General features: G+C 36.3%; 1 protein-coding gene across 1 annotated transcript in view; it reads right to left on the bottom strand.

Annotated features, from left to right (window-relative positions):
• LOC134211894 (caspase) overlaps nucleotides 1-9847 on the bottom strand; it is a 104977-nt gene that overhangs the window by 45816 nt on the left and 49314 nt on the right. The gene's annotated exons all lie outside the window — the stretch shown is intronic.

The following is a 9847-nucleotide window of genomic DNA, read 5'->3' as shown; positions in this document are numbered from 1 at the left end:
TTAAAAAGTACCCAACGGAAAATTTATTGACCCAAATGTAAGTTTAATTTACTCAATTTCGACCTCAGGTAATAAAACTCAAAATTGGCTTCCCGTATTGAACTGGCGTCGTTGGATTGTTTGGCTCTTTTGTTTTTGACAACAAAAGAAAGAGTGGATGAAAGAGAAGAGAAAAAATAACTCAAAAGTAAGTTTAAAAATACTCAATTTTGGGTACTTTTTTTCTTCCGTGTATATGACAATTAGGCTTTCAGCGATCGTGTACGTACACGCACGTTTCACTCACACTTTTACTCGGTTTGTTTGCAACCACGAGCAGCTGTCACGGCAAAATCAAATGGGATTGTTTGCAACCACGAACCTGCATTCGTGTTGGTGAGAAATGTCGGCGAGACCCTAATTACTAATTTTTGTGTTTGTTGTTCAACACGGAACAAAAGTTTTCTTCATTCATCTAATTATAGACTGTTCAGATGACGAGCTTTATGACTTGATATCATATTAAACAAGAAATATTTATATTTGAGCTTAGACATCAAGATACTCTTTTTTGAGTGATAGAGTTTAGATTGGAAAAAATATGTATTAGTGTTGGTATAAGGGTAGTTTTTTTTTAAACAAAGGTTTATAATGATAATAAGTTTAGTTTAACAAACAGTTCCATTTGATTTGTATAGGGCACTGCACGGAAACATCTCTTTCTCTTTCGTTCCTCATAAATTTTGACGTTGACTGGCCTTGTTGTTTTCTAATTTCTTTGCAGCGAGAAAGAGACAAAGCAGTCCGTGCAGTGCCCTATAGGGCACTGCACAGAAACATCTCTTTCTCTTTCGTTCCTCATAAATTTTGACGTTTACTGGCCTTGTTGTTTTCTAATTTCTTTGCAGCGAGAAAGAGACAAAGCAGTCCGTGCAGTGCCCTATAGACAAAAGATATTTTAGTTACAAGATAAACATTGTCGCTGTCGTCGGTGTCTGGAACATCCTTTGCTGGCGAGGATAGGGGATCTAAATGTCAATGAAGGAAAAATACATACGATTTGACAGTTAGGTACCACACATGTTTCGGACAGCAGAACAAAGGGAACCGAAGCGACAATCTGGTAACTAAAATATCTTTTGTATAGACATTTTAAATCTATACTTGATAAACTTAGGGCATCTTCAGTATTGTCACAGTTGTAGTTATACTCGTGTCACAGATTTCTACTAAAGATCCCCTTGTAAATATATAATATATATGTTTATTAGTGAAATATTGGAAACGAAAACTCTTAATGATTTGCTTACAGAAAGTAAAAAAAATAATAATTTCAAATTTCGAAGTATCTATAATACTATACGTTTTGACTGAGAAAATGAGTTAAATTCAATTGATTTGGTTCAAGTGAGTTAAGCGAAGTTGTTTAGACATGCCCATGCCCCCCAGTAACGGGCTGGGCGGGAGTGCGATCCTCTCGTTTAATAAAACAATGTGCACTCGCTTGACTGTGGATATACAACAGTAAAGCACATGTGGAGATTGGGCAAATCAAGCATCCGAAAGATATTCAATTTGCAAAAAAGAGAGCTAACCGCGGTGGAGGTTGGTACTCGGATTCTGATGGCTTTTCCGCAAACGTGACCTTTAGGTGGTCTTGTTGTGTAGGGGTTATCACGCCTATCTAGAGAGTAGGAGGTTGAGGGTTCGAGTCCCTCCAAGACACGTGGATTCTTTTTCTCAAATTTCATATCAATTTGTCCATTTCGAAACATATGCTGAGCATATGCACAGCCAAGATATTTAACAAAAAAATGGTTTTCGTACGGCCGAGTTGCCGAATAATATGCAATTAATTGTAATCAAGTGTCGGTCTTTCACCGTCATTAGTCGTCTGAGTACACGCGACCGCTTACGTGAGGCAATCAAACTCATCAAATGCTTTAGCCAAGCAATCCTTTGGCACAGCAGAGTGCGATTGAATTCGCATTCTATACCATCCCGCCCAGCCCGTTACTGGGGGGCATGGAGTGCGATCCTCTCGTTTAATAAAACAATGTGCACTCGCTTGACTGTGGATGTACAACAGTAAAGCACATGTGGAGATTGGGCAAATCAAGCATCCGAAAGATATTCAATTTGCAAAAAAGAGAGCTAACCGCGGTGGAGGTTGGTACTCAGATTCTGATGGCTTTTCTGCAAACGTGACCTTTAAGTGGTCTTGTTGTGTAGGGGTTATCACGCCTATCTAGAGAGTAGGAGGTTGAGGGTTCGAGTCCCTCCAAGACACGTGGATTCTTTTTCGCAAATTTCATATCAATTTGTCCATTTCGAAACATATGCTGTGCATATGCACAGCCAAGATATTTAACAAAAAAAATCTATATTTTATGTTATTAAATATTTAACATTATTTAAACATCAATGATATTCAACATTTTTCACAGACTGGAAAAACTCAAAATCTCAAAACTCACGAACGATTCAAATCAAACGTGAATTGAAACGCACCCAACTCAGGACCTAAAAAGTCAGGGCTGAGCTGAATCATTAAATTTGCATAATTTCTTTTGTTCTCCTTCGTAAATCAACAGTAAATTAACGTTCAGCACATAGAACAATGGATACTATTGCGTGTGTAAACAATAAATTGCCCCCCAATTTTAAACACTTTATGATGGAGCAAAATGATTTTTTGGCGTTTTAGCGTTACTCAAGAAGTGCAAATCCAATTTAGTAGATTTTTTTCATTTTGCAGCCCGTAAGTAATTCGGAAACAGAAAATTGGCACGTTTTGATACCAGCCATATACAGATATTGACATTTTCACTATTCCTACTTCTTCATCTCTTTTCTATTCTATATCTATCGCAAAACAAAAAAAATGATTAGGGCGAGACCGGTGCTAATTCGGCAATAGGAGAACGATGAAAAATCCCTAATAACATAAATATTTAGACTACAAGCAAAATCACTTAATAAATAATATCTTAATCTTGAACAAGCTGTAGGTGTTATGTTTGTGTCTCGTCTATAGCCACGTGTTCTTCCTTAGCCGTGCGGTAAGATGCGCGGCTACAAAGGAAGAAGAAGAAGAACGTATTATAATGAAAATGTAAATTTCTTCCGAAAAAAAATCATTCAATTCCAATATAGGGGAACTGCTTCTTGAATTCATACCATGCACCCAAATTAATACCATTCGAAAACAAAGAATTGGTGCGCAAATTGTTTTATTTCTCATTTTTGTGACTTTTTTCAGCAATGAGCACGCCGGATAACAACAAAACACGACACAAATTGAGCCTAAATTGCATGTTTTTCGAATGTTATTGATATAGGAGCATGTTATAAATCATTTTTTTGTTTATTAAAGAGGCTTTCAGCATGTTATTAATAATGGAACAGATACCCTAGCTACATTCCTGAAAATTCCTTTTATATTTTGTTTGCAACTGTGACCACTGGTCTGGTCACTGACCGACCAGAGTAGAACACAATAAGGTCAAAACCGACAACAGTAGACACAGTTGCATCTAGAGTGTATAACCATCTACATATCTACACTCAGCCAAGAAAACTAGTGATAATCATGCGAATATCTTATGTTTATTTGCTATCCAGGTTTTTACGCTCGACCGCCATAAAAAAGTGAATCACCCCTTTTGACGTATGAGTTGTACAGTTATGGCATGGATCTAGTATGCTTTGATTTAACAAATAACAACATCATAACTTATAAACATTGGTAACCAAGGCTATATTCGTAAACGAAAAATATCGTTCATATTCACCTGATTATTCATTATTTAATATTATTAACAAAATGCCACGAAAATGTTGCGTCGGTAGTTGTAACGCCAAGTATGGCATTGATAAAGTAAGTTTCCATCGTTTTCCAACTACGCGAACAGCCCGTGATGCTATTCGAAGAAAACTGTGGGTGGAAGCTGTAGGCAGAAATATCGCAGATCATACGGAACAACATATATGTGGACATCATTTTGAAACAGGTATCTGGCATTAGGACGTAATAAATCCCATAAATTTTATAACTTTCTTCGCATTCATATAGGGAAACCTGCATCCTCGCATAACACAAATGATCCATATTGGATTCCCACCCTTCGCTTGAGCCATGTACCTCCATGCATAGATCAGATACATCCAGGTTCGTGTTTTCTTTGCTTAATAAATAACAATCAAAATGACTTGTCATAAGACGATTTTGTATAAATCTATTTAATTTCACTACTTCATTGTACTTTTGACAGATACGTATTTCGACCTCAAAAGTAAGGTCGTCTTCTGTGTCTCGTACTTGACTTAGTCGAGTATCGTCTTATGACAAGTAAATGCATTCCACTAAAAGCTTAAAATAATGTTCGTATCATTCAAAATAAGATAAAATAAGAACATTAAAAATGTTTCTAATTCAGGCTACGATACAATTGAGGAAGATGAAAATGAGGTTGTACACAACTCAGCGGAATCTCCGAAAGAACTGTACTGTGGATTGTACATGAACGGAGGAGCTGTTCTTGATAGAGGTTTATGCTTCTGCCTTTTCCCTTATTTTATAATAATTTGTACTATATTACATTTATAGATACAGAAAATGATATAATATTGGAGGACGTGGAAGACGGTGAGGATTTTCTTGGATCAGAGAATACTTCGAACTCAGAGCGTTGGTTTACGGTAATACAGATTTCTTGTTGTGCTGTTATCGAATGTTTCTTCGTAGCTAAATAAATTTAAATTTTATTATGTGTAATATGAAATATTGCTAAATGTTGAATGACTAGAACGCATACATATTGGTAAATACTCTAATGAGTGTTTGACAATAAGCAAGCGTTTTAACCGTTAAACATTCGACGAAATAGCTTGATGTTGTTTTCCTGAAATTAGGTTTTAATCAGTTTCTTAACCTGCAGCATGAAAGAGTTCAAATGAATGAGGAATGGTTAGATGATGATATGACTGATGAACAAACATTGAGAAAAGTATATGAAGCGGAATTAGAAAAGAAGAATTGTCAGATTGAAAAATTAGAGAAAATCATTGAAGACCAACGCAAAATAATCAAATTATTCAAATTCGATTTCGACTCTTTTGAGAACAATGATTCCAAAGTTAAGCATTTCACTGGACTGCCATCATATGTTGTGCTTTCACTTGTCTTCAACTTTGTGGAAAAAGGTTTGTTTCTTCTTTAAGCACTCTTAGGGAGCTTTCATAAATTACGTAACGCTCAGAGGGGAGATGGGGATTCACCGAACTGTGTCAATCCATACAAAAATGTTTAATGATTCATACGAAAAATGTGACACAGGGGAGAGGGGGTTTAAAATGGCCAATTTTTGCTTTACGTAATTAATGGATCTTCCCTTAGGCCGATACAAATTTTAAATAAAAATTATGTTTGACTAAAGGTAAAAATACTAATTTTTGAAGAACGTTTTTGATTTTTTATTTTTTCTTAAAGTGCTTCCTTAAATTTACTATGAACTTCCAAAAAAATGGAATAAAAGACATAATTTTTAAGATAACAGTGTGTCGGCTTTATTATAACTCAATAAATTAAACGAGAATTATTATTTCTTTCAGGTTTGCTTACTTTTTCGAATGTGCTGAGCAAACAGCAATCCTTCATTCTTGTATTGATGTACCTGAGGCTTGGATTGAGTTTTAACACTAGCCTTTATTTTTGATGTTTGTCCTGCAACTATTACTAAATATTTCTATTCGACGCTTTTCTCTTTATATAAGCAATTGAAAGGATTAGTTAAATGGCCAACTCAAGAGCTTTTAGAAGTCAACTGCCCTCAAAAGTATAGAAGAATATTTTCCAGTGATATCACAGTAATAGTAGACTGCTTTGAAATATTTACCGAAAAACCGGGAATGAAGGATGCAATCATTAAAATGTATAGCAATTACAAGCACCACTATACAGTCAAAGAAATGATCGGCATAACACCATTCGGATCGATTTCGTTTATATCGAAGCCCTATTCTGGTCGCAGCTCCGATAAATATGTAACAGAAAATTCTGGATTTTTGGACAAGCTCACTCATGGTGATCTTGTACTTGCTGATCGTGGATTTACCATCAAACAAGCAATCAATGACAGGGGAGCGGTGCTTAAAGTTCCTGATTCATCAAGTAGAAAAAATCAAATGAGTTCATCCGCAATCGAACGGACCAGAGCATTGGCGTCAGTTAGGAATGAAGTAGAGAGGTCGATTGGAAGTTTGAGACAAAAATACGGCGTTTTGTCTCAGCGTTTACCAATAACTATATTAAATCACAATCATAATGGAGAGGCTGTTTTAGACATGATCGTCGTTGTTTGTAGTGCGTTGTATAATTTATGTCCATCTATTGTCGTGTAACATCAATGTAACTCCGGTTATTTGTTCAACTTTTATCTAATCATATCTTATAAATGAAATCCAATACACGAAAAAACTAAAACATCGGCAGCTTATTCTTCTCATTCTTTTTATCCTTGAAACCTCTTGGAGCAAAAATACAAAAAATATATTTTCTCATACTTATTTCCATAGGAACGTCAAACACCATGGGGAAAGCGAGGATGCAACCAAATAAGCCAAGCTTCTGTACAGTTTTTTTTCAACCCTGAATGAACCTAAGAAACATTGACCTATAAAAAAAATGATCATGGTGATCATGAATAAACTTTCAATGTTTATTTGACTTGCTGAAAGAATTAAAGATATGACTCATAAACTTAACATCAAATTTAAAAAAGGGCAAATTGTTGAGACATGCTTTCAGAAATTGCCATGATTAGGAGGCTTACCCTCAAATATTGGAAAGAAACATTGTATTGTAGGTCATCTAATTTCAAACTACACTAGACATCGAATCACCCACAGATTTGTTTCACTGTTTATCATCATAATATCAATTGTTCATTGGAAAAGTGAGTCAAATAAAAAAGAGCTGTGAGCTTTGTCTATCGTTTAGAACAGTGTACCAAGTATCTGCTTTTCAAAGACCTTCAATTCTTCAATTTATTATATCGGTGAAGCCATATACCTACGCAAGATTACTATTCGTCGCATATGCCTGCCAACATCCGGGGAACCAGCTCCTTACACAAGTGTTACGAGCTTACGATTATGAACAATGCCAATCTCAATACGTTTTGAGACCCGCACATCTTGTAAAAAAAAACGGTTCTGTTTTGCATTGTTTATTACTGACATAATTAATGCATTATTTCAAGGTAAAATAATGACCTAGTATTTCTGGACTTAATACATTTTTGAAAAACAATGTAGCTTTTTCTGAGTTGACTGCCCAGAACTCTTCGTTTTTCTCAATCTTCAGGAATATTGAGAATCTTGGCGCCCATATTGCAAATAATCCGTATGCAGCTCTGGCCATGAATATTTGCATTTGCACTTGAAAATAATATTGATGGCACTGATTTAGAACGATGGTATTATCCGGGAGCTTAATCAAATACGGCTGCGGTCGGTTAAGTAAAACGTTGAGACCCTCTTCTTGTGTAAGTGTATCGAATTTGAAGGGGCACTTGACTTCAACCACGACGGTTCCGCAGCAGTCGCAACTTAACAAGTGATCAGGCGATGCCGCAAAAAACGGGAACTTGTCGGACACAATTAATCCACATTTACGATCGATTACGTTACGATGGTTTTGAGATCGAAAATATTTAACAGCTTCGGCCACGCCTTTATGCTCACACCGTTTGCCATGTATAGTAGCTGGGATATTTTGAAAGACATTTTCTCCAAAAATAGCAGAAAACAGAGATTTTGATGGAGTTTGCTTTCTTGTCTTAACACACCGTGCAAAAATAGATGCGGTTATCCTGCCATATCTTAATTGAAACCACAAAATATTAGCTGCTTGATCACGTGTGTGCTGCTCAATTAGGTTTTGATCATCTTCTGAAATCTGCCAATTGACTTGATCTACCATACCGATCAATTCGTTTAACGTTTTAGTTGTGTTTTGTTCATCAAAAACGTGTTTGAATGAGAGTTTCTCGAGTCGTGATCTTCTTAGGATGAGCTCAGTGTCTTCGTCATCATTTAATTCTCGAAAGAATGCTCTGCTGGCAGCAACTGTATGACCTGAGTTGATGATTGATTGAATCAACTCCTGGTAATCTTTATCTGTTTTATCCAAGTTAACGTCACGCAACGCACATTCAGTTTCATGCTTGCGTCCAAAACAAATCGAATCAACCGTAGCATACAGATTTTCATCAGCACCACTGCCTCCGGGCTGCATCCAATAAGCAGGTAGCTCAGTTACAGATAACTATTGAAATCAAACAGAAAAAAACGCAATTTCATAAATGTTGATGATAATGTATCACAAAACAGATTTCGACATTTTATAATAAAGTTGTTTATGTAAATCAAACGATATTTTAATTTAAAATACATTTAGAAACACTAGTCGAATTCTATTTATAGAAAAATATTCAATTGTGGTTTCCAACTGCACGGTGAGCGGTAGCATTTATATACCGAATATTCTCTGCTATCTTCCAGATAATATCGAGAGGAAAGACTCAAGTTTTTCTTCCGAAAAATCTCGAAAAAGTGCCGGGATTTTTTGAGAGATATTCAGATAACTGAGGCACCACTCAGCGTGCAATAAAATAGCAATCTTACCCGTCTTCCAAGGCAAATCTCTCTAGCATACGATAATGCATATAAAGTTGCCGCGACATGAGAACACGTTTCCCCTGCACCAGCAGTACAATCACAGTGGCAGGGCTGGTAGCGACCGAAGCCACTCAAAATAGTGACTTTAGTGACCGAAGCTGACGAAAAAAGGGACCAAATAGTGACTTTCAGTTGCAGAAAAAGTGACTAAATAGTGACTTCCTATTTCAAGTTCGATGAGACGAAATCAAGCGTTTTTTGTGGTCGAAGAAAAATATTTTTTTCGTAATTTGTGGCGGAAAACACCTTTCACTCACCACTCTTTTCTCTTAGAACGAACTCAAAAGAGAAACAAAAATCGTACTCGCTAACTTTTATCTACTACTAAGTCACTACTAAGTAAAATTATTGCCCTCCCCACGGAAAATTTAATCAATAACAGTAAAAAGCAAGACAACTCAAAACTATGAGTAGTCTTCAAGCAAATCAAATTTTTACGCCAGTGGAAGTGAGCGAAATATGGTTATCACTCTTAAGGACACTCCTCACGGAATCAAAATTTGAAAGTACTCGCGTTTTCAAGGGCACTCCACTCGATACGGAAGCAACGCACAACTGTCATTTTTATAATTTCATAGGTTCCACGGATGTTTTTGGAAGTTTTAGTGAGACAGGAACAACTGTAGGATCGTTTTTGGTAGAAAACGATACAAAAATTATGAAGATGGGATTGAGCGCTCGACCTTCTGCTTGTAATAAGGACCATGCTCTCTGAACTTTTAAATATTTTCACTCCAAAATATGCAGATTTTCCGACTTGCTGTGCGTATTCATGAACGATTCATGCAATCTTCAAAATTGGGGAGACTTGATCGCCTTTCTATGATATCTACTCAATAAATATATATGTTCTTAAATTTTTTAGTCAAATTTGTATGTGGATGCCTAATGAGGGTAAAGTCTCCTCAAATTGAGGCAACAACTTCTTCTTAATCTTCTTCTTCGTTGGCATTACATCCCTTACTGGGACAGAACCGCCTCGCAGCTTAGTGTTCATAAATCACTTTCACAGTTATTAACTGCGGGGTTTCTAAGCCAAGTTTCCATTTCTGCATTCGTATATCATGAGGCTAACACCGATGATACTTGTATGCCCAGGGAAGTTGAGACAATTTCCAATCCGAAA

Source organism: Armigeres subalbatus, chromosome 2 (genome assembly GCF_024139115.2).
Source record: "Armigeres subalbatus isolate Guangzhou_Male chromosome 2, GZ_Asu_2, whole genome shotgun sequence".
NCBI classification, from domain to species: Eukaryota; Metazoa; Arthropoda; class Insecta; order Diptera; family Culicidae; genus Armigeres; species Armigeres subalbatus.
This window is presented reverse-complemented; position numbering and strand designations above follow the sequence as displayed.